Genomic DNA, 27,126 nt, shown 5'->3' on the forward strand with positions numbered 1-27,126 from the left:
TCTTTTGCTGTACAGAAGCTCTTTAGTTTAATTAGATCCCATTTGTCAATTTTGTCTTGTGTTGCCATTGCTTTTGGTGTTTTAGACATGAAGTCCTTGCCCATGCCTATGTCCTGAATGGTATTGCCTAGGTTTTCTTCTAGGGTTTTTATGGTTTTAGGTCTAACGTTTAAGTCTTTAATCCATCTTGAATTGATTTTTGTATTTAAAGTAAGAAGTACTAAAAAAGATGTCAGGCTCTGAAAGGGAATTTCACTTGAGTTTTCAACACGGTACGTAATAAAATTTTATCTTTTTAGCTTATTTATTTTTATCTAAATATAGATTTTTCTTTGACCATTTGCAGCACAATGGTAGAAGCAGATCATCCGGGCAAGCTTTTCATTGGTGGCCTCAATAGGGAAACCAATGAAAAGATGCTTAAAGCAGTATTTGAGAAACATGGTCCCATATCAGAAGGTAACCCTTAAAACCGTGTGTGCGTGTGTGTGTGTGTGTGTGTGTGTGTGTATTTTCATATGTATATTTCAATATGTATATTTAAAATATGTCTGTTATATATATGTTTTGAAAAAACATGTTTTTTCAAAGTTCATTGTATACCTACATTAAAATGCCTTATTGTTTTTAAACTCTTATTTTGAAGTTATCTATTTGATATTTGGAAAATTCTCATAGTAGCAGGTTAAGGATCTGTGGTAAGGATCACCTACTACTTAGAAACGAAAATAAGGAAAACTAAACGTGTTGTGGAGTTAGGGAACAAACTGGAACAAAATAGGCTGACTATAGGGGTGACCAGTATCAAGTATAATACTAGTGATGGGAAATGCAATTATTTTTGATTTGATGTAACTTTTAGATGGTTAGTACCTTGACGAGTCCATTATATCAATGTAAAATGTTTTCATATATTTTAGTTCTTTTGATAAAGGATCGAACCAGCAAATCCAGAGGCTTTGCATTTATTACTTTTGAGAACCCTGCAGATGCTAAGAATACTGCCAAAGATATGAATGGAGAGGTAGAGTCCCTCATTAATAATATTCTAACTCTCTTCTTCAGTTAACAGTATTTCTAGGTCTTTTTAGAATTACGTAACTTTTGAAGATAGTAGAATGCCATATGAAGACATCCTCTTCTTTGTGCCATATACATTCAACTGTAGTTGGAAGGGTATTGGAATTAACCTTATATAAATTAATATATGGTAACCTTTTTCTATGTTTGTATTTCAATATGAGTGTAAATAGATCTTCAAAGGTTTTGAAGAGCTTTAAAACTTATAAGGGACCCTCATGTACATGAAAGGAATAAGTCAACCTTTATTACATGCCATTAACGCAATTACTTCCAATTCATGGAAATACTTCTAGAGCACAGACAAACTGTGGATAGACATCTAGACAGACTCACAAGAAGGAAAGATTCTCTCCCATTTTCTGAAAATATATTTTTGAGAAAGTGGGTTTAAATAAGACCTTTACATTTAAGGAAGTGTTAAGTACTTGAAAATAGAAAAAAATAGGAGAACATTGAAGTTGGATAACACAAGAAGTAACTGGCATTTTTTCCCCATCCTTGCTCTTTTCTCCTGAGGACGTTTTTTTCCTGTCACCAGAGTGATATATGTAACATGAATACCTAATTACTCATTTCCCCAGTGTGTTTGAGGATTTGTTTTGATCCAAACATTGGTCTGTTGTCCTATTGAGTCTTAAATCTACGGATTGTGTATTTACTAAAGCTTTAAACTTTTATGTAGTTCTGTTAACTGTTGAATTCCTTTACATTGTGTCAAGTTCATTCCATTCTGGGCCCTTCAGAACTTTTTTGCTTTATAACATGATCCTAATCAGGCTGGGCTTGGTGGGAGCAGTGTGATATTAGTCCTTTTAAGAAATTCATTTTTGTTAAACTCATTGATTTTTCTTGAGGATTCTACCTTTAACTGTCGGACATGTCTGAAATTTGGGCAAGTTGTGGGAGATGGTGCTAAGGCGCCATTGTATTTATGTGCACTTTTTATTAAAGCCTGTAATCCCAGCACTTTGGGAGGCCAAGGCAGGCATATCATGATGTCAGGAGAATGAAACCATCATGGCCAACATGGTGAAACCCTGCCTCTACTAAAATACAAAAAATCCACCGGGAGTGGTGGTGTGTGCCTGTAGCTGCAGCTACTTGGTAGGCCGAGGCAGGGGAATCAGTTGAACCTGTGAGGCGGAGGTTGTAGTGAGCTGAGATCATGCCACTGCCCTTCAGGCTGGCAACAGAGCAAGACTCTATAGCAAAAAAATATAGCAAATTAAAAAAAATGATAAATAACATTATCTCAATCTGTTTTTAGCCTCTGTTCCTCTTTATGCTATCCCCAAAATGCTTTTTTGGACTTCTTAAGAATTATCCTTCCCCGTGTGTGTCTCAAAAATATCAATTTATGTTTCAAAAACCACTTAGATTTCATATTTTCTTCCTCATTGCGTATTGTAGGTATTTTGTACTTGCTGTACCATGTATGAATCTATTGATTGTGAAATTGTATATAGTGCATATTTAAGTCTTCCTAGTTGCTTTTATTTCTGTTACATCTAGCACATTTCCTGGCACATAGCAGAAAGCACATTTTTATTCACTCTTATAAATTAGTATTTCAAGCTGTGGTAGAAACCAAGAGTAGCTTTTGGTTCATGGCTTTGTGGTAACTCTGGAGATAATTTTGACTTCTGTATAGTAATCTATGATAATTTCCTTTTTCCCCCTAGTTTTCAAGCAAAAGAGCAGGTAATTTGTGTAGAGTTTTTGTCTGTTTGTTTTTTAAGACGGAGTCTCACTGTGTCAACAGGCTGGATTGCAGTGGGTCGATCTTGGCTCACTGCAACCTCTGCCTCCTGGGTTCAACTGATTCTCCTGCCTACAGGCCACGCCACCATGCCCACCTAATTTTGCTACTTTGAGCGAGAGAGGGTTTCACCCTGTTGGCCAGGATGGTCTCTATCTCTTCCTCTCATGAACCACCTGCCTCGGCCTCCCAAAGTGTTGGGATTACTGGTGTGAGACACCACACCCAGCCAATGTTATTTCTAAACTACTTAATCTCACATATTTTGTTGTGTAAAAATAAATACGAATGTTATGTGCACATAAATGTTGAGAAGGCCAATAAAGGAGGTTCTTAGATTTTCAAGGTGAATAAAGAGTTTAAGGAATTTTGGATGACTTTGGAACACTGGGGAGGAAGCAGCCATGAGCAAATCTGGGCAAATATTTTGGGCCCAGAAATAAAAAAAGAAGTTTCAAGGTAGAAACAATGGGCGACGTGGCTGCAAGAGGTCTTGTAAGGGATTTAAGATCTTCCCCCAAATAACAGAATCCATGTAATTTTTAAATCGAGTTATTAGCTGAACTGTAAATCAATAATTAAGATTGTTCTAGGATGTTTAAACATTAACACAATATCCTTAGTGTAAGGTTGGAAATTATTTGAGGAGAGAATTTAGTACTAAGCAACATGATATGAGCAGTAGGATTGAATAGAAGTAATATTTTTGAGAAGGACAATTGTAAGATTGCAGACTGAACAGAAGAAAGCAAGACAAGAAACAGAAGTTTTCAGCAAAGAAAGTAAGCAGAACAAATTAAAATTCTTACTTAGTCCTCCATCCTAATATGGAGGAAATTAAAAACTGACATTTTCAATTTTACATTTCATAAGTAGAGTATTGGTGAAGTCAGGTATTTATTGACTTCAGGATACCCAAGCCAACACATTTCCATTGGAAAATTAGCTAGTGAACATATCATAGGTGAAAGGCTGACCTTTAAGGAATAGCACTGTGAAGAGTATATTAAAGGATAATTTTTTCTATTTTGAAACAGCAACGATGTTGTAATGACCCCTTTAATAGTGTTGTTTATTGCAGTAAAAGTAAATCTTGGCTATCATTAGAAAGTTTTCACCAGTACATTTTAATTTGTCAACATTTAAGATAGAGCCAACCACTTAGAGAGAAAGGAGAACTTTCATGTAAAAGTTTAGCATGCAGTCGTTCAAAGGTAGCAGTATTTGTGTTTGTGAGGTAGATTGAACTATGTGGGAAAATTTACCTTCCTCAGCTGAGAAAGGACAATGTATGTAAACTTTAAAATTGTGAAGATTTGGTGGTTTTACATGTTTTCCCTATGTCATTTGTAGTCATCAGTAATTCATATGAAAAGGAAAATAGTAACTAAGTAGTTCTTAACCATTACAAATGAACTTTTACCTAAGAATTAATGTTTGCCTTCAGCTTCGTTAGAAGAACTGGCCTTGTGGGAGCCATGGGATTATCCAAAGCCATAAGAAATATTCACAGTGTCATGACTGTCTAGTAATTTAGGAAACAAAGAATGGAGTCATAGAAGAAATAATTTTAAAAAGTTGTTTGAGAGAAGAGAAAATAGTGTTTCAGATTAGGTGTTCTTTACATAATGTTCCAACATTTTAATGTTAAAGGTCCCGTATCATATGGAAGAGGGAATTAGGGAGGTCCTCCACTCAGAGAGCCAATCTCTTCCTGGAGAAATGACCATATGTCTCTAAGAGATGACGGTTATGCAGCTAAGGATGGGTAAAGGAAAAAATTTTAAAAAGTTGATTATTTTTGTTTTGATGATGAAATAAACATAACAAAATTAATTATTATAAGGTAAACAGTTAAGTGACATTTAATACATTCTATGTCATGCAACAACTACCTCCATCGAGTTCCAAAACATTTTCATGACGCCAAAATAAAACTCCAACTACCAGTTAAGCAGTTCCTTCCATTTTCTCCCTTCCCTCAGCTGCTAGCAAACACCAGTCAGTGTTCTGCCTCTGAACTTACTGTTGTGGACATTTAATGTTAATGGGCTCAAACACTACACGACTTTTTGTATCTCTCTCCTTTCCTTTTCCATGATGTCCTGAAGGTTCATTTACATCATAGCACTTCACTCCTTCCACAAGCTGTTAACTCATTATTTTATTTGGGTTGTTTCCACCGCAGTATTTCTATGCACGCATATTTGTTTGAGTACACGTATTCAATTCTGGGTGTATATGAGTGGAATTGCTTGGTAGTATGATAATTATATTGTTTTCTTGAGGAACCACTACATTTCTCCATAGTAGCTGCATCATTTTCCATTCCAACTAGCATTGTATCAGGGTTCCAATTTATCTGCATCCTGTCAAACACTTGCTATTTCCTGCTTTTATTGCCATTCCAGTGTGTGTGTGTGTGTGTGTGTGTGTGTGTGTGAATTATGGTATCTCATTTTGGATTTGAAGTGCATTTTCTGAATCACTGATTGTGAGTATCTGTTCATGTGCTTTTTGGGCATTTGCCTATTTTATTTGAAGAAATATCCATTTAGGTTTTGGACCTTTTAATTTTGTTTAAGTTGTAACTTAGTTACGTTTTGGATACTAGAAGTTGAAAATTTAAAATGTGTTGCTTAAACTTATGCACGCAGAAATCATCCAAGCTCCTGAGAACTAGGGATTATGCTCCACCATCTAGAGACTATGCATATCATGATTATGGTCATTCTAGTCGGGATGAACATCACTCTAGAGGATATAGGTACTATAACTTTTTCTGGACTTGTCAAAAAGATTTCTTAAGTTATTCATTCCAGCTAACATTGTATTAGGGTTCCAATTTATCTACATACTCTCAAACACTTGCTACTTCCTGCTTTTTAAAATGTAATGCCATTCTAGTGTGTGTGTGTGAAGTCTGGAATCTCATTTTGGATTTGAAATGCATTTTATGAATCACTGATTATTAGTATCTGTTCCATGTGTTTTTGGGCATTTGCCTATTTTATTTGGAGAAATATCTTTTTAGATGTTTGGCAATTTAATTGTGTTTAAGTTGTAATTTAGTTATATGTTGGATAGTAGAAGTTGAAAATTTAAAATTTGTTGCTTAAACTTACTCACACAGAAATCATCCAAGCTCCCAAGAAACCAGGGATTATGCTCCACCATCTAGAGGCTATGCATACCATGATAATGGTCAATCTAGTCGGGATGAACATTCCTCTAGAGGATATAGGTACTATAACATTATCTGGATTTATCAAATAGATTTCTTAAATTGTTTATTCTGACATTAAAAAAATTTTTTTCAATTTAGTGATAGTGGTGGCTACGACAAAACCTGTGGTAGAGATCATTCTGATTGTGCAAGTGGAAGTTCTTACAAAAATGAATTTCAGGGATATGGTAAGAGTCCAGGATGGATTTTTAAATTAAAGAATTTTGTGTAATAGTCCAGATCATTATTTTAATGAAATTCTCAGGAAAATTATAAAGGACAATATAACATATTTAAATATTGAGTAGTCTAACAGTATAAAACGTAGGGAACGATATGAAGGAGAGAACTTCATGTGCAGAAAAAGTGACTCAACGTTTACTTCAGAATTAAATTTGTTAAGCTTCAAAATACTACTCCTACACTTCTTTTAAATAAAACCTTCTGACCAATGCAGGCTTAATTAATATCTATCCTGTCAACAAGGGCAGAGGAAAGCAGATATTTCCAAATAGCACTTTAACTAATTCATCCTTTAGTGGTGGCAGTAAAAGTGTTTAAATATAGTCCAACATATTATTTTATCAACCCTGCAGGGACCTCTCATGGTGCACCACCTGCAAGAGGGCCTCGGATGTCTTATGGTGGAAGCAGCCACTCTGATTATAACAATACACGAGATAGATATGGCAGAAGTCAAGAAAGTTACTCAAGAAGCTGCGGTGATTTTTGCTTTTGTGGTCATGAGCACACTGGCAGAAAAGACCAAAGGAATCCACCTTCTCTGGGTAGGGTTCACCCTGCTCGTCGTGAAGCATATGGTAAGTGAAGTTATGTGGCATCTACAGTAGATGGTCGGGAAAGTCGATCTGAAAAGGAGACTGAAGCAGATATTAAAGCAAGTATTCCAAATAATAGTTATTGCATACCAAACCTTGTTTGCAAATCAAAAATTGAAATGTTATTTCTGCATTGTTACCTGCATATTACTAAAAGAAGCATATGGGCTTTGTGGAGACAGGTAGATACTAACTTCCTCCATGAAGGTTTTGAGGTATTCAAAGGAAAAGGAATTTTCTTCAAAGTAATTTCATACTTGTTAATGCTATTTGAAAACTATCTGTTTAGAAGTAATATCTACATTAAAATGTTCAGAATAAAATTTTACAGTAATAGAAAATTCCTGATGTTATTGGTTAGCTGCACATGCTTAAAAGCAAATTCAATAGGAGAGTAAATTCTGTTGTTTGCTGAACATTTTCCTTTGTTTCTTTGAACATAAATAGATACAAAATTAGGCATATGTTACATCTCCCTTGCAAGAGGCGCAAGTTTTCTAATTAGGCTGTTTCTCTTTAAAAACTTACAAGCTTAAAATGTTTGAGAAGCCTTCAGAAAGACTACAAAACTGTCTGCCTCACCATAAAACGTTTATCTTTTAGAGGAATAGTACAGGTCAAAGGAAATAAATAGATGTGGTTGATACTAAAGTTTAAAACATCTGGAACATTCTACTTGAAGCGTTCTGTGACTGAAAGAGGATATGATAATGAAACCTTTTTTGTTTTTTTTTTTTTACCTAAATCAAAACTGAACTAGCTAAGTTTCTGAAGTGCATAGCATAATGAAATTAAATGTTCGTAGTTTAAATAGTGGAAAGTAGGTGTTTTGTCTTGGGTGGTACTCATGATAATTTTTTCTTGAAAGTTTTGGCAGTGGTTGTTATAACAGTTTAGTAATAAGTTCTTACAAATAGGAATAATTTAGAATGGTTGGGATTTTATCAGTTTTTTTTTTTTTTTTTTGAGATGAAATGTAGCTTTGTCGCCCAAGCTGGGATGCAGTGGCTCCGTCTTGGCTTACTGCAAACTCCGCCTTCTGGGTCAAGCTCTTCTTCTGCCTCAGCGTCCTGAGTAACTGGTATTAGATAAGTATGCACCACAGCTGGCTAATTTTTCGTATTTTTAGTACAGAATGCATTTCACCATGTTTGCCAGGCCACTCTTTAAAATCCTGATCCATCCTCCTTGGACTCCCAAAGTGTAATCCTAAAATTACAGGCATGAGCCACCACTCTCAGCCTATCAGATTTAATTGATGATATGAATGGAAATGCTTTAAACCTCACACTTTTGGGACAATGAAGTGTATAAAACATAACTGCATAAAGTTTCAGACGGGATTGCTTAAAGGTTTAAGAAATCATCGAATGTTAAAAATAAAAAGATTTGGACCTAAATAACTAAACCAATTACTTTTCCTGATTATACACCTAAAGAAATGAAACACATGAAGTTCCTGAAGTTTTGCAGTCCATAATTTTTACAATTAACAGACTAATCTGCAAGGAAGGAGTATTTTCTTGAGAAAATTTTACAAGATCATCACTTTTTATAAGGTAAGGGTGCAAATAATTTTAAAGGGAGAAGTTACCAACTTCGATTTTTAAGTGAATTATTCATGTTATGAAGTTGTGTTTTCATTCACCTATAACATAGGATTGTGAGGGTGAAGTGAAAAGATACAACTCCCTAGTCTTGTGTATCTTATTGTCCAGGTGTGATGACTCAGGTCTTTAATTCCAACACTTGGGAAGCTGAGGCTTGCAGATACCTTTAGGTCAGGAGTTGAAAACCAGGCTGGCCAACACCATGAAATCCCTTCTCTAGCAAAAATATAAAAATTAGCCCGGTGTGGTGGCACACACCTGTAGTGTGTTACAATTAATTGGGAGGCTCAGGCAGGAGAATCGTGTAAACCTGGAAGGCTGAGGCTGCATTGAGCCGATATTGTGCCATGCACTCTAATCTGGGAGACATTCCACCTTCACTCTATTAATTCTTTTGAGATATATAATAAACCATTATTAAATGTACTCATCTTGTGCTACTGAACACTAGATCTTATTCCTTCTAAGCAACTATAATTGAACCCACCCCCATTCCCTCTTTGATCCCTTCCTTACCAGTACACATTGCTTGTATCAAAATATCGCATGTATGCCAAAAGTATCTACAACTGTTATGTACAAATTTTTTTAAATAAGTAAAAAATTAAAAGGGTATCTCCAACAAGGTGATAAAATAGGAGGCTCTAATTTGTTCCTCCATCCACAAACGCAACAAATAAAAAGCCACACCCACATCAATTCCCTATGAGATAAACTCAGAAACTAGTTGAGATACTCTTGCACATAGGATTATGAAAATACTCACTTAAAAAGAAGTAAGAAAAACTGAATCATGATCTTGTTCTAGAATTTGTGGCTGACACATGACCCTAGAGTCAATAGAGAACTGTTATTTCACAGCTTCTCTAAGAGGACTGAAGTGTTAAGCCACATACGTAATGCCCCAACTGTTAACAGCTGCTTCTTAACGAAATGATTGCCTATCTCTGGATTCTAGCACAGATTGGCATTCAAAGCTCTCCTAGGACCTCCAAGATAAAAGAGGGATTTAAGTAGACATTCAAGCACTTCTAAAACTGTTTCCTCCTGGTTTACTGAATCTTAAGCAGTCAAGAAAGCTCAGCTCCCACCTTGTTCCTCGAAGATCTTAGATTGTACATCTAACGTCTTGACTTTTTTTCTTCTTTTTTATTTTGAGATGGAGTCTTGCTCTGCTGCACAGGCTGGAGTGCAATAGCATGATCTCGGCTCACTGAAAACTCTGCCTCCCAGGCTCAAGTGGTTCCCCTGTCTCAGCCTCCTGAGTAACGGATATTCCCCTGTCTCAGCCTCCTGGCATCTGTGACCATGCCAGGCTAACTTTTGTATTTCTTAGTAGAGACAAGTTTTCACAATGTTGGTCAGGCTGGTCTCAAACTCCTGACCTCAGCTCATCCACCTTCCTCATCCTGCCAAAGAGCTGGGATTACAGGCGTGAGCCTGCACCCAGCCTTATCTTGACTTTTATAGCTTTTGCCCAGGTATCTTGTTTCTAATTTTGACTTTTGGATCTGTCAAGGTCCTCTGAGAGCAGGCACATAGGCATTTCTCATCAGTCTTCATCATCACTCACTCTAGCAATATACTGAGCTTCTAAATTTTCCTTCCAAGAAGTCGAACTACTCAACTATGGCCTTGACTTCTCAGGTATGCTGCCTAAGAGTTTGCACACTAACTTACCAATCTCTGGAAGGTAATGAATCCCAGCATTTTGTAGTTCCAGGATTCTAAAGAGGAAAAAGGATTGTTTTACAATAACTCTGCATGATTTTTAAACTTGCCTATTGATGTAGTTTGGACATTTTTTCCTCCAGGTCTCAGGTTGAAATATGGTCCTCCACACTGTAAATGACACCTAGTGGGAGGTGTTTGTTTGGGTCATGGGGATGGATCCCTCACAAATGGCCTGGCTGCCTTGCAATGGTTAATAAGTGAGTTTTCCACCGTATTATTGCCACAGTCTAGATCACATCCAAGTAGTTTGTTGAAAAGAGCCTTATACCTTCTCCTCTTCTCTCTCTCCCCTTCTCTTCTCTCCACACATGACGTGACTGTTTTCCTTTTCTGTTCCATCCTGAGTGGAAGCCTGGTGAGGCTCTCACCAGATGCAGATGCTGGCACCACACATCTTTTACAGCCTGCAGAACCAGGATCCAATGAAAGTTCTTTTCTTTATAAATTTCCCAGTCTCATAGTCTTTTTTAGGAACACAAACAGATTAAGACATGTATCTCTGGTTGATAACTTGCCTATGTCAGTAAGGAGTGGAGCTCAGAATTCACTATTTCCTTCATTCCATAGAGGACAAAGAGGTGGTTTTCAATGGTCCCGTGAGCTCTTCCTTAAATCCAACCCTTGGCTTGCTCTAGCTTTCGGCTTCTCCATGGAAGCACCCCAACCTTTTAAACTCCTCCTCCCTTAGGATCGCTATTTTTTTTTTTTTTTTTTTTTGAGATTGAGACTCACTTTGTTACCCAGGTTGGAGTGCAGTGGCGTGATGTCAGCTCACTTTGACCTCTATCTCCTGGGTTCAAGAGATACTCCTGCCTCAACATTCCAAGTAGCTGGTACTACAGGCACATGCCACCAGGCCTGGCTATTTGTGTGTGTGTGTGTGTGTGTGTGTGTGTGTGTGTGTGTGTGTATGTTTAGTAGACAGGGGATTTCACCCGGTTAGGCAGGATGGTCTTCACCTCCTGACCTCGTGATATGCTCACCTCAGCTTCCCAAAGTTCTGGGGTTACATGTGTGAGCCACTGTGCTCAGCCTGGAACAGTCTTTCAACTTGCCTGTTTCTGGGGTCTGATGTGACACAATAGGCATTCTGTGATTCTACTAACTCCCTCCCTCTCTGAAAAACAAAAACCTTAACTCACAACTCTCCTTAGGTAAGGACACCTTAGTGAATGATTCCATAACTTGCGATTGAATCTGAGACACCTTCTTCAACTGTAGAACTAAGAATAGCCACACAAATAGGATAAAATAACAGTTTTAATGTGATACTTTTCTCCTCTCCAAGCCAGCATAGTGTTGCATACAAAAAATTTCCCTGGACTCACAGTTTCTTCAGGGAGGAGAGAGTTGAAGGTGTACATTCAGCCTTTTCTTTTCCATTTTGCAGTTCTTCATGTGATGTTCTCTCTAGTCTTACCCTGTGGGAAACATTGCGGGTATCAGACAACTGGGGTCAGTTAGAAACAAAGTACATGGATGGGGCTTACAGGGATCATAACAGTAATCTTACCAGTGGCTTTGCATTCCAGCCAGCAGAGGTGCACTGTCAGAGAAAGGAAGCAACAGCATCATTCTGCAGCAACGAACCATGGTTGATGGGTCTGCCAGGCTCAAATCACTGACTAACTGCCAAATCCCACAGTGATTTTCTCTGCAAAATTCCAAGGCTGTGACAAAGAGGCAGCTTGGTGATTATCCACAGAAGGGGCATGTGACCCCACCCAATCCCAGCTGCCATACTTTTGACCATCCTAGCCCTGTGTGCTCCACCCATCCCCAGGCTGAAAAGCAGAGGCAATTTAGTAGTGAAGGATGAAGTTTCTGGCCCTACCTGGACACAGTGGGCAAGTCGTTTATATAATAAGCCTTGGTACCCCTGGAAGGAAGATCACTTCTGATATATCTAATGGAAATCACTGGGGCATTAGAATCTCTAGAGCACACGACTTTATTCAGAAACAGAGAATCCCAGTCTCAGCTCCAGCCCTTCCCACTGTTCAACAGCAGATATCAAGGGAGCTGATTGTCAGTCCTAGGCCCTCTTGCTGCTGGCAGAAAGCTAGCCTATCTGTGCAGAGACCTTCCAGTAACCATCACAGCCAAAATTACAAGCATGCCATTCTGTGTTCCACAAGAGAATGTAAGTGGACACAGTCTCAGCTCCAACCTGTCCAATTTCAATTTCCAAAATGGAATCATTAGTAATAAGTGACCAACCAGCCAAAAAAAAAAAAAGCCCAGAAACTGATAGATTTGGAAGAATTCTACCAGATCTACAAAAAGCTACATCATATTCCATTGTGTGGGTGATCCTAGTTTGTTCAACAGGTTCTGTATGTATGCTTACACACACACACACACACACAAACACACACACCTATGTTTCATGTTCTCTCAAAAAGCTGCAGTGGAAATGCCAAGCTGGCCTCTGGTATCATCTGAAGGCTCAGTGGGGAAGGACCCACTCCTTTGCTTGCATTACATTGTTGTCAGCAGCCTTGTCCACAATGGCAGTTTTGCAGGGGTTTCTTACAGCTCTCTAGAGAGCATGCAATTATGTTTATTTACATAGTTTACAATATATTCCTTAGCCTTTATCCCTAAACTTGAGGCTGAGTGCAATGACTTAGGTCTGTAATTTCAGTACTTTGGGAGGCTGCTGTTGGAGGAGCCTCTGAGCCCAAAAGTCTGATACTACAGTGATGTATGATTCACCCTGATGACAGAGCAACACCCTGCCTCTAAGTAAATAAATAATAAAAATACAACTGATAGTAATATTTTTGTTTTACAGTTTGGAAAACACAAATTTCCTTGATCAAATGTAAGAATATTTGATAGTCACTAACACAGCACATTTGCTTGTGCATGGGAACCAATGCAGAAAAGCAGTGGGATTGGATGCTCATTCCCCTTAATGCCTGACACATAAATACTGTGATGATAAGTGGTGAGTTTGGACCAAGAAGGCTTTCTGCCAGAGCCCTCAACACTGTGGAAATAAAACCCTCCACAAGTCAGGAAACAAAACAGTCTTTCCTGGTAATAGTAACTGTAAAGCCTTTTGCAGATTTGATTTCATTTTTAATTTAGTGTAGATTAGGCAGCATAACAGACTACCCTGCACTCACTAGTATGTGATTTGATGATAAACATTAATTTGATTTGGTTGTTGAAAACTACAAGAATGTTAGTTAATACCATAGTTACATGAGTAATTTTGACAATATACACTAGCTTATTTTAAACTTTCAGTTAGTCGACTAGAGACCTAAATATTATTTTAAACATAGTTCAAAAATTCATGTGGATAATGGGCAAAATGGCAAGTTTTTATTTTTATTCATTTCCTGTTGGTTTTATACCTTTCATTCTCTCTTCTCTCCCTTCCTTATTCCCTCCCTCCCTCCAACCTTCGTTCCTTCCCTTCTTCCTTCCTTCCTTCCTTCCTCCCTCTCTCTTTTTCTCTCTTTGATTTTTTTTGAAGACAGAATTCTGCTCTGTTGCCTAGGCTGGTGTGCAGTGGCATGATCTCAGCTCACTACAACCTCCCCATCCTGGGTTCAAGCAATTGTCCAGTCACAGCCTCCTGAGCAGCTGCCACTGCAGGCATATGACACCGATCCTATCTATTTTTCCTTTTTTGTATTTTTAGTAGAGACCGGTTTTCACAATATTTGCTCAGGCTGGTCTTGAACTCCTGTCCTCAAGTGATCCACCCACCTCAGACTCTCAAAGTGCTGGGATTCCAGGCATAAGCCACAATACCCACCCAGTTTTATTCATTTCTCTCTTCAGTGATCTCTCCTATCTATTTTAGTATTTTATTATTTGTTTTTATTTCTGAGACAGAGTCTCACTCTGGTGCCCAGGCTGGAGCACAGTGGCATAATCTTAATACAGGGCAAACTCTGTCCCCAGGGTTTGGGATAATATGCATGGGCCACCAAGGCTGGCTAGCTTTCATATGATATTAGACATGAGATCTTGCCATGTTGTCCAGGCTCGTCTCAAACTCCTGACATCAAGAAATCTGCCCACCTTGGCCTGCCAAACTGCTGGGAACGCACCTGTGAGCCTCTGTGCCCTGCCTGGTATCTGTTTTAAAGCTCAGTAGATAAGCAATATTGTCTTCCTGGAATGCTTTATGTTCATAAAAAAACTATAACACTATTATTTAGGTCTTTCGGATAAAGTATGGTAACACACAAAACATACACGCACAGACACAGACACAGTCAGTGATCAAAAAATCAGTGTAGGCCACGACCTAAAATGAAAGGTGAGCTGCTGCAGTTGCCTAGAATTAAACCAGACCAGAGTTGACCCATACCAGGCCGAGAGATGTGAACAGAGGCTTTCCAAAAGGTCTATCAGATACATGTTAGGTTATTCTCCAGCCATAGCAAAGGGACATTAAAGATCTGTTGTGTTTTGAAGAGTCTTGATGGTTTGACTTTTCCAGGGTATTAGCATTCGTGACATTGGCCTTTAAAGCTCTCCACAATTATTCAAATCAGTAGACAACTCAGTTTTTCTAGGAGTCTAAAGAGCTTTTCAAAATTATCTAAAATGTAATGGCTTAAAACAATCATTATAATTTACTAACTCTCAGTCTCTGCAATCTTCCATAGTCTCTCAGCCAAATGATTGTGGTTCAGGGGCACTCAGGAGGATGCAGTCTAGTGATGGCTCAGGATGGGGACATTGTCAGTTGTCTTCCTGTCTCCCTGGTGCCATGGCTAGCATGACTCAAATAGCTGGGGCTGGAATGCTGAGATCCTTGGGCATCTCCTATTTCTATGAGTCTTTCCATGGCATGTCCCTTCTGTATAGTGTTATCAGGGTGTTAGACTTCGTGATGTACTGGTCCAGGGCTCTCCTAAGGGGTTTGTCCCCATGAGAGCAGGAGACTTAGGCACAGCTGTGTCACCTTTTCTAGCCTAGGCCAGAGGTGGCCCAGTATCTAGAAAATGCTTGCTGTGTTTTCTATTAGAAAGCATTAGAAGCAAGTACTATGTTCAGTTACATCAGGAATATTTTCAAATGAGTTTGAGAAGAATTTCAAAGTGTGTTTTAGACCACTACAGTGGCCATGCCTAATCAATAATTATTTTTATAAGTGCTGGATGGGTTTTACCCAACACAATAGCAGATACAGACTTTTAACCTTGAAACCTATATGTCATAGCTCTGAACATTTGGTTACATGTATAAATAACTCTCAAGCAAAAATAGATTTTGAAATGACAGCTATAAATAAATAAAATAAATGAGATAAACTCATAAATATCTGGATGAAATGCTTGTAAATATGTCAGCCTTAAAAATGTCAAGAGGTCTGATGTGCCACTATTTTACTATTTCTATGGGTATTACTTGGACAGGAGGACAAGGACTCAGGGGTCTGCTGGTCCATCTCTGCACCTTGAAACAGCAGCTGGGGCACCAGAAGTAACCCTTACAGCCAACACCATGTAGTGAGGACAAGGAGTCCATCTGGGTTAAAGAGGTTGTGAACATAATGTGACCTGGAGGAGAAGTACACCTGGTAGGGCGACTAGGATCCAGGGCTCCGGCACACATTGAAATCCCCCATGCCCAGCTATAGTGGAATGAATCTCTCAGCTTGTGCTGGGCTTCCAGGTATGTTCAGGAAGCAGCTCCCTGGGCTGAAAAGGATCCCCCCCCTTCACTTGCCATGCAGGAGTGTGAGGCTTGTGGCCTCCACTCTGTCTGTTCCAGCTCTTTCCCTTCCCATTATCCCGCTGCTGGGTAAGGTGGCAGGACCCCGGAATGTAGAAGGGCCCTGGGTTGTTGACAGTGCCTGTGGGTGGCCATGTACTAGGAGGAGAGTCCCCACTGAGCCTCCCATGAGCTTGGCGGCTGGGAAGGAACAGTCCTGGGGCACTGGCTGGTCCAGAGTCCAGGGACCATTCCCGGAGAATGCCGGGGGGATGTTTTAAGCCTGTGGATCTGCAATATAGGTGGAAGAGCTGTATCTGCCATGGCTGACATCATCAGGGCAAGACACCCACTGGGTGGAGAGTTGGGCTTATGCATTTTACCCCTGTCTTGAAGAGACCATGCATGCCTGCCTCTCCTGGGACCAGTGATACTGGAGACCCCCCTCTGGGTCCACTCATGACCATAAGCTTAGGATGCTGTGTGCCTTGCTTCCTATCCGCCCAGGTGAGGCATCCTGGAGAGGATGCGTGGGGAGAAGCTTGTGTGCGCACATGAAGCACTGGAACTGGCTGTCACCGGCCTGTTTCTGAGCTCCCACCTGACTAAGTGATAAGTGTCTCATCTACCTGACCCCGCAGCCCGGGTTCCTCCTCCACCTACCGACCCATGCCCTCTTGGGGAGAATGCCAGCCTCCCTGGAGACTCAGGCCCTGCCGGACCCACATGCTGTCCTCCTGTCTCATGGGCTGGACACTCTCTGGTGCACAGGGATTCCCAGACAACGAATCCCAAAGCCCCGCAGTTTCCATTGCTTCTTCCCTGAATGCCCCGACTGAACACACAGGAAGATAGAAACAGCTGCTAGGTTTCATTTCCCTCCGGATGTCATTTCAGGTCCATGACATCTCCTCTATGTAGCTTACGCCAGCCACCCTTTTCCTCCTCCCTCTGCCGTTTGGAGAACCATGAGGACTCTGCGTCTCCCTAGCGCGCAGGCTTCTCAGGTCCTGAAGTTGGATTGCGAAACCTGGTGGCTCCCTGTTTCCCAGCTCAAGAGCTGAGTTTGAGGCACACCTGTGGGCGGGAGTGTGTCCCCCAACAAACCAAGGTACACAAAGGTACACAGGCACAGGTGTGCACACTCGTGCACCAGCTCAGACACGCAGGTGGGAACATGCCCACACTCACACTGGTATGAGGGAAACTGTGTGTCTACACCAATACTCAGGTGAGCCTTAATGCTCAGCCACATTGCTTCGCTGGACACACACAGAAGGTTCCTTGCCATTTAATTGATCATCTACAGTGGGATCTATTTTTACTTTTATACTTTTTTAATTTACCAAAGTATGTTGCATTCTTTCCCCCATCATGAAAACGACTGATACAAGGAGGAAGAGCACTTTTCATAACAAATTACTTTATCTGCATCTATAGTATTAAGGTACTTTACAAATTTTATGTCTGTTTTTTCATGTCATAGGAAATGTCTCAGGGCTGGGGAAGCATGAGTGAGGGTGGCAGAGGGAGAAAGCATGTCAAGGGACCCTGGAGTTATTGAAACAGAACATGATAGGACTGGCCACTCTAGAAGGACGTAGACCTGGGTTCGCCCTCCTGTGCCCCTCTGCGTGGAGGGTAAGAGGGCCTTAGTTGAGCCTAACTGAGCCCCAGGTGTTAACAGGCCTCAAGGCGTGGAAGGGACCCACGTGCACCAGCTAGGTTTTGTTTCCCTCCAAATATCATTTCAGATCCATGGCATCTCCTCTAGGTAGCTTGAGCCAGCCACCCTTTTCCTCCTCCCTCTGCCATTTGTGAGAACCATGAGGACTCTTCGCGTCTCCCTAGCGTGTAGGCTTCAGGGGTCCTGAATTTGGATTGCCAAACCTGGTGGTGCCCTGCTTCCCAGCGCAAGAGCTGAGTCTGAGGCACATCTGTGGGCCGGAGTGTGGGCCCCCCCAGACCAAGGTACACAAAGGCACACAGGCACGGGTGTGCACACGTTCCCATTCCATCTCCCTTCTGGCTCACCATCCATCTGCTGACAACTTCCACTCAATGAAACCTTGCACTTATTCTCCAAGCCCACGTGTGAGCCAATTCTTCAGGTACACCAAAGTAGGAAACCCCGGGATCCAGAAAGCCTTCTGTTTTTGCGGTAAGGCAGAGTGTCTTCTTGAGCTAACACAAGACGCCTACAGATGGATAAACTAAATTAACATCGTATATAACACATGGCCGCTGGGGATTCGGGAGCTGTAAACATTCACCCCTAGATGCTGCCTGGGATCGGAGCCGCACAACCTGTCCTCATTGCTCGCTCCGGAGGCCGGGCAGGAACCTCTGCCAAAGCTTCTACCTCAGCCGCTGGCAGGCCATGCGGCCTGGGGCATTCACGGAGCTCCAACGAGTCTGTTACTGGCTGGGGAGTGCTGGGGCCAGGGCATGGCCGTGCCCGCTGATCCTCCTCCTGCCTCTCCATATCGGACTTCTCCTCGACCACCACCTGGACCACTGCCACGATATCGTCCACAGCAGCACCTTCTCCTCCCCCTAGGGCGCCTCCACGCTCTGTGCCCTGGCTGCCCTCTCCAGCAGAGCCTCCAATTTGAACGGGGTACACTGTGCGCTCCACGTCTGTGTAAGTATATCCTTAAAATATACTTAAAAAAACAACAACAACAAAAAACTTAAAAGCGTTCCCATTTCTCCACATCCTCTCCAACATCTGTTGTTCCCTTACTTTTTAATGATCGCCATTCTAACTGGCATGAGATGGTATCTCATTGTATTTGCAAGGTCATGGATGAAGCTGGAAACCATCATACTAAGCAAACTATCACAAGGACAGAAAACCAAACACCGCATGTTCTCACTGATAAGTGAGAGTTGAACAATGAGAACACATGGACACAGGGCAGGGAACATCACCCACCGAGGCCGGTCGCGGGGGTGGGGGGTTGAGGGAGGGATAGCATTTGGAGAAATACCTAATGTAAATGACGAGTTGATGGGGGCAGCTAACAAACATGGAACATGTATCCCTATGTTACAAACCTGCACGTTGTGTACATGTACCCTAGAACTTACAGGATAATAAAACAAAACAAAACAAAAAAAAAGAAAAAAAAACCTTAAAATTAAAAATAGCTCTCCAAACCCAAATACTAAATAGAAAATGAGAATCAAGTGGCCTAGAATGTAACTTAAATGAAAATGTCACAAACATTCAGCAGATAGTTTCTAAATGCCACAATAAGCCTGGCAGTCTGCAAGAAGCTCAGAAAAACACTGTTTCCTTGCTATTTTGAGCGTGCAGTAGGAACAGGTACAGAGATAAATGAGGAATAGTAAGTGTGATAACTGCTGTAATAGGCAAATACAGGCAATATAACTGCAAATAAGGGCAACGATTTTGATAAGCAAAACATTAATAAAAGATGAAACGTTAAAAAAAAGACTCACGATTTTAATAAACATTGCCTCCTTCACTCCAGAAGAAAACTCATGCCTCTGCTTTACTGGTTGACATGTTCTTAAAGAGATGTAACAGCTCTGATTTCTGTTACTAAATCACATTTTCGTCACTTATGAAACACAAGTTTAAAATTCCTTTTGAAGGTCAAATGAGAATATTTGCTGTTACTGGATGAACTGTCAAGTGCTACCCAAATATTATTTTCTCACAGGGATTGATACCATGTGTGTGTCACATGGTCAATGTAGCATTCTCATAAAGGAAACCTTGAAATGTGTCTGCTGCTCAGTTTTTATTTTTCAGCTGTTTCAGTCGTTGTTATTTATCATATGCTTCCTAGGGGCTTTTGAATTTTAATGAGAATATGTAAAAACCGAAAAGAGAAGGACAATGAAATTGCAAGACTACAGTCATAATAATTTCATTGATTAATTCAATTGTTTATAGAGCAAGATTACATTATATTTCTCCCAAAAGATTCTTGGAGAAATTCTAAGATGATGCACCCAGTGTTTGAAATGGCTGTAAAGTTGTTGCTTAAGTTAGAGCTAACTGTTTTTAGAGCATGAAGATACATTAATAGTTTCATGTATTAAAACACAGAAAATAGGATTTTTAGTGCTAGTTGCTCTCACCAGAAATAATCATAGCTTTTAAACTGTTCTTTATGTCAAAATAAACTTTTCATTTTCCCACCTCATGTTTTGGATGCGGCATGTATTTTTAAATGCATTTTCACCCTTATGTGCTTCTGTGAGAAACTGTGGATTTAAGTTCATATCATAATTATCTTACAGCTTCACTTGTCTGTTCCTAAAGGTTCACGGAAGTAAAAAATTCCATTTATGCTTGTATCTTTCAGCAACCTCATTTCAGATAACAGTGCACATTACTGCAGAAATCACATGATACAGGTCCAAAGGAAGAAGAAGAAGAAAGCAAGTTTTTAAGTCTATACATTTGTAACACTGTATCAGAAACTCCGTAGTCATAGTGAAATAAAAAAGTGATCACAGTCAATTCCATCTCATACCTAGACTGAAATAAGAACCTTCAAAAGAAAAGAAAGTTAAGCATTTTGGGCTTGTCAAAATTTTCCTATATAGATAAAATTATTGGTGACTTTCTCTCACTAGAAAACATAAACAAAAATCCATGCTTTATATATGTATAAATAAAAATATTTTTATTTCTATCAGTTGTGACATGCAAGCAAGTAATAAAGTAAAAGTACAATAATAAAATGATATAAGGAGATTTCTCTGTGTAAAAGAATTCCATTGATACTATTAATTAAAAAAAAAAAACCCCATAGAGAAACCACATGGCTGCTTTTTAGTACTACTACTTTTTAGTATTTTACTTACATTTTAAATAATCAACAAATTAAAGGAAATTCTTAATCATTGTTTATTACCAACGACATTATTCTACTCGAGTAATCGTTTGAGATTACATATTTTAAATAAAACATTAAAAACAAATTGTATTGAGTGATATTAGCTTTCGATGAATACTTCTGTATTTGTAGTCATGTGAAGTATAACTTTCTCCTCAAAATGGATCTTTTATAAAACCAGTGTTAATGTTTTCTCTGATACAAACTCTGGGATTTCTCATGGCTTTACTATATCCATACATTACATGCTTCCAGAAAGTAGGATTCAAACAGATGGAAAAATTATATTTCTGACAAAATTCTAGGAAAGGGAATGGTAAAATGGGAGAATAATTTCTAAATTTCTAACTGTTGATCAATGGATTTGGATACATTTAGATGTAGACAAATATTTACACACTGCAAGTTTGCCCTTGTGTATATACATTTAAATGAGATACTCATATGTATGGGTTGTGTAATCTTTGAATTAATCCTCAATTTTACATATGGGAAATTTGACAAGAGTTTACCCTTATCAAATACTCAATTTGAAGTACTATACTCAATTTGATGTAAAGCTAACAAAATCTCTGTCAACATCATTTCAATTAATCCAATATTGTTAACTGCTGATAGCTTCATTCTCCTTGTCCCCTGTTGGTAGCCTGAAAGCTGATTCTCACTCTAATTCAGCACTCAGGTTCCCATCCACAAGGGACTGTCAGTTTGCTGTGGATTGTGACCTCTGACTCCACCACTTTGGTCCTATAACAGTCCTACCTTTGCATATTTAATGAACTTGGTACATGGTTAAAAAGATAAAAGTGCAGTGAAATGTCAGACCATGCTGTGAAATATTCCATTGTTTCTATATCTCTAATTGACCTTTCATGTTATAGAGGACAAGAAAAATAATGCAATACATTTCTTAGTATCCAGTCCAATGCACTCCTTCTTATTAATACACCAAACCCATCCCTTCAAGGCACTGACATCTAAGGAGGGTGGTTTTTACTTGGAAGGGGGCAGGTCAGCTCTCTTTTCCCACAGCCCCACAGAGCTCTGTGTTCTTCTGCAGACAATGAGGCAGCTATCCATTGAGCCTTGGTAAAAAGTAAAAATAAGTCCCACTGTAGATGACCAGTTAAATGGCAGGGGACCTTCCGTGTGTGTCTAGCGAGGGAATGTGGCTGAGCATTAAAGCCCACCTCTTAGGTCACTTCAGGTTCCCCAATTCTGAAGTATGAGTGTTACTGTTCCCTGATGGGCCTTTCTCCCCCAGACCAGGGATGGCCTGTGATTTCTCACTGCAGGCTCTTCCCTGAGCCTTGAGTTCTCCAGGTGTGTGCCCTCCAGCATTTTCCTGTTTCAATATGAGTCTGTTTCCAATGCAGTGTGCTTTCTACAATACTGCAGTGTTATCTCATTGCATATATTTGACAAAACAAGTTACAAACTATAACTAATGTGAGAAGAAAGTAAATGGTATGGAATAAGGAAGAAAAATGAAACACTGTGTCAGCAAGGAATAATTTTTACTTTATATAACAGAAAAAGTAAACATGAATTAAACAAACAGGGATTTCTAGTTTTCACATGTGAACCAGCCATACTTAAGCAGTTGCTGCCTTTGATCAGTGGCTCTGCTGCACTGTAGTAGCAGGGCTGCACAGTAGCAGCAGTAATTTTTTTTTTTTTTTTTTTTTTTTTTTTTTGGTATTTTCTCCAAGGCGAAACCTAGCTCAAATCCAACACCATATTGGGTCCAGTTGTTGCTATCCAGCTTTGCCCACACTCTCGTTTGTGGGAGTCTTATCAGCTTCCAGTTTATGCAGCTACTTTAAGGGTGTATTTTTGCTTGTCATGTGAAACTGCTGCTTGAGATTGGCTTTTCTCCTGCAATCACCTAGTATTTTTCCTGTCTCAAATTATGTGCCTTGCTCATTTTTCTCCTCAGGACACTATAGGATATTCTTTAGCTGACTCTTTTAAAGAGTGTTGGTAAACCAGTTTCATTTCCGTCAAATACTTCTGAGAATTCCTGAGAAACTTATTCATGTCTCAGCTAAAAACCTAGCACTGGACGACTGCCCACTGCCTGCTCAGCTGCGTGTTACTACTTCTTTCTTTAGATGAGATCCCCTAAACAGCAACCGCATGGGTCCCCCACACTTCCACTAAAGACAAACATCCAATGTTTAAAACATTTTAAATCTTAGATATAGCATAAAAGGATTATAAGATACAAAACACAAATGGGATACATATATTAAGAAACAAAATTTTAGCCAGTACCAGTCTTTGACAAAAAAGTTAACCATTTTAACTCTACAGTATAAGTGTATTTAAAAATAAAGTATATGCATAGAGAAATGTTTTTTGCATTGTACATACTTTCTCCAGTGATGTCTTAGACACTCATTTCAAATAGGCCATTGATCGAATTTCAACTATATCCTATAATGAAAATAATAGAGTAGAAGTTTTTTATTTTTATTTATTTATTTTTTTTTAGCAGATCACATGTACACATTGGTCTTCCAGTTGTACTGAGTCTTTTGTGTGTGTGTGTGTATGTCAATGTAATTTTAGGTAGTTACAGAGAATATATTTAGTACAAATAATTAGAAATTAACCAGATTTTCTTTGTAATAAAAAAGAAAACGATTAACTTCAATTGAATATTTAATTGAACAGTAAAACTGGATAAGAATTTATTCTGCTCAGAGAAAAGATGTACTGTGCTTTGCAGACTGAAAGAGTTCTTTACTGAGTAACCCAGTATTTGCCTTTACCACAAAACTAGATTGGTTTTGCTAGACTCCTGTAGCCAGCTACCTGCAGAGAAGGAAATTCTGCTAGAGAGAATTCTAAATTGAATATTAAATATTATTTCATTTGGGTGAAGCATTCACATATAATATTCTTTTACATTCAGCATAATTATAGAAGTTTAATTTTAATACGCTTTCCAAAAAACTAATTATAAAAATTAAAAAGAGAATTGTAATACCTCCTTTAAAAAGTTTTAGCCTGCTCAAATCTAACAAGTCTGCTCTGAAATACCTGAAAATAAGATATGAAATAAATAAGAAAAGAAAATACCGCAGAATGTACCAGACTTTTTTATGTATTGGCTGTGCACACATCTGCTAGCTTTTAGTAGCAGACAGAGTGCAGTCTACATAATTGTATTCATAATAGATGCCTATGCATGATATAGTCACACATAAATATTATTTCTCTGAAGATCGAAATAGAAAGCTAGGAAAACACAACATGACACATAAGCTGAATTACATTTAAGGAAGTGTGGATTATATAGTTAAATGATCTCTTCATGGGACTTCTTATCACTATCTCACTGGTTAGTCTAAGGATTAATTAGTTAAAGTTCCTAGACTCTTTCAAGCTAAGAAACACTGTGTAAGCGCTATGCTTTATCAGGGTAACATGAGAGTGAGGCATACATGATTTGCAAACTCACAGGCTCTTCGAAATGTGTGTCTAGCCTGATTGAGAGTTTTTTCTAACAGTGTTTTATGGATTGGAAAGTGCTTATCATATTTGAAGATGAAATATGCTCTATTGAAATCAGGCAAATCTGCAAAATCAATCTTTGTTCTATTTATTAGTAAAGTGATGTTTCTCAAAATAGAAGAAAACTTGTGATATGATTTTGAAGTTAATATATAATCAGGTAGAATTTTGACATCAATTATAACTTGCCTATTATCATGTGATTGACTCAGCTGTTGTTCTCTTAATTAGTGCAACTGAAGTCTAGTTAATTTGCATAAAGGTAGCTATCCCATCTTTTATACTTTTAAAGACAGTCAGGAGACTGGTGCTTTGTGAATTTTTAATGTTTATGTAAATGTTATAAGCTGTGTATTATTTCACTTATTTTTTTGTTAACATTTTTGTTGAGAGCTGCCATTATTGATGGCATAGTTCTCAGTCTACTGAATTTCATTATGTTCCATTATGTGTTTATTGAAATGCTACAGTGAAAAGCCTTCCCTATGCCTCTGGGTACACATGTGGGAGAGTTTATAATGAAAATACTAGAAGAATGGCTGGACTGCAGTGTGCATACAGTTTTAACTTTGAGGGGATAAAATATTCTCCTTAGCTCCCAGGGCTACCACTTTATTACTGTTGTTCATCCATGCTAATCAGCTTTGCATTTGTCTTAGGTTTTTCGTTTTTAATGAAGTATTATTATAAGTTACATTGATTAGAACCAGCATGTGTTTGTTAAATGTTCATTTTGTTTAATAATTATAGATAGCTATTGTCAGGGCTCTATCAGTATGTGAGGAAAATAAAATATTAACAGAATGATGACTTGAATAGGGGGATAAGTCTGAAAATCAACTTTATTTTCCTAACACAGTTTATACAAAACATAGTTAATGCTTCATTTTCAAGGACAGCATGTAGCAGAGTGCTTGACAATAAATCAATATACGCTGAGTCAGTATTGGCTAGTAATGGCTAGCTTCTTCCAGTCTTGCCTGGTGATGGAAGAAGTATTTAACATATTTTTTTTTCTATGTGGCTCACTCACGTGACACTGCCAGATCATCATATGGTGGGTTTGGGGAAAATGAAGGAAATAGTAGGCTAGATATATGTAAATTATGTGTTAGAAATAGAAGCTTAGCCCACAAAGCGTAGTTAATTTGTCTGGCCACAGGGGTTTTGTCATCTCTCGTATACCTACAACTATTTATTTATAGGTTGTTTGCTAATGACTATTTTTAAAAAATCTGTTTCAGCAGCAATGACATAAAAATCCAAGTAGATATTTAATCAAAAACTGCTCAATTTCCCTTTCAATCAAATTATGGGCTGAAAGGTGCCAATAAACACACGGTGTAATCATAAAGCCTTGTAGTCCATGTTGGGACCATAAGGCTAAAAGTGATATCCTGAAATCCAGAATATGGAGGGTTGAGGGGAAAAACCAGCTGCTATTTAAGAAGGTAATACTTAGTTACATTAAGAAAACTATGCCTGAAGATGACATTTTCACAGGTTTAGTGTGTGAATTCGGAAAAATTAAGCATATAATTCTGAGATGCCTGGCTTTTTATTTACATCAGATTACTATTTTTTAAAATCAGTTGTGTACATTTTTAATTCTAATTTTTCTGCACTTAAGAAATATTCATCAGTAATTGTTAGTATGTAAGCACCATAAGCTCCATTAACAGAGGAAATTCCAAAAGAGTTGGATAATGCCATTTAGATGTTTCAAACAGAAAATTGGATTAAAATGTGGTTTGAATTTTTAGTCAATCATTGGGACCAACATAAAGCTGTGGAAATATTATTGTGCCAGAAAAAAAATTGAACAACATGATAAATGCTTTTTAAAGTTCACTTAAAAAGCTAAACATTGTTGATAACTTTTACTGGTGACAAGAAGAAGCAACTTCGGAAAAGCTCAAGTAACTTTATTTAAAAATCAGTATAATATTAAAATAAATGCATTTTCCAGAAAAGAACTACAGATAATTATTGTTAAGAAACAGATTACTTCATATAAATATGTTCTAGAATAATTATTCTGCCTACTATTTTAAATATTTAAATAATAAATATAAAGAAGTTATTTTTCTGTTTTGCCTCAAGATATGTAATTGTGGTTTTTAAATTTTTGAAGCATTTTATTTTCAAAGATAGTTGGAAGATAACTATTTCATAGATCCATCAATACAATAAAAAAACCTGTAAGGAAATAATATAATAAATATTAAATAATTTTATATATGTTAGTACCCTTTGTTCTAAAAAAAGTTTCCATTGGAGCAACCAAAGTTTTAGTCACCCTAATTTTACTAAATATCATTAGATAGTCCTGTGATTGATGGAACCAAATTTCCATTCCTTATACCCTTGACTACACTTGGTACTTTTATTTTAATAGTTGCCAAACTAATGAACAAAAGTTGGAATGTAATGTGGTTTTGATTTATATCCCCGGATTACTAATGAGCTCAAACATCTAGCCATTTTCCGTTGGTCGTTTAGTTTTCATCTCTTCTAAAATGGATCCATTTACCTGTCCTGTTTTCCTCTACTGGTCTAGATTGTCTATATATTTTCTTGTCTATTTGTAAGTGTTATTTTGATTGATTTGGAAACTGGTATTTTTATGTATATTTTTCTTAGTGATTTTCTGGAATTTTATAAACCCCCAAGATAATTTTTATAATTTACGATCTGAAGATTTTCAAAAAGCTAACTCAGAAGTCATTTGTGGCCCTAATGCTAACTTCTAATGAAAAGATAATTTTTCCACTTTAGCAAAACA

At 38.4% G+C, this 27,126-nt stretch overlaps 1 pseudogene; it reads left to right on the forward strand.

Moving 5' to 3' along the window:
• The first annotated feature begins 350 nt into the window (after positions 1 to 350).
• Positions 351 to 27,126, forward strand: part of LOC134729855 (RNA-binding motif protein, Y chromosome, family 1 member B-like) — a 314,093-nt pseudogene continuing 287,317 nt past the window's right edge.

The sequence above is a fragment of the Pan paniscus genome, chromosome Y (genome assembly GCF_029289425.2).
Source record: "Pan paniscus chromosome Y, NHGRI_mPanPan1-v2.0_pri, whole genome shotgun sequence".
NCBI classification, from domain to species: Eukaryota; Metazoa; Chordata; class Mammalia; order Primates; family Hominidae; genus Pan; species Pan paniscus.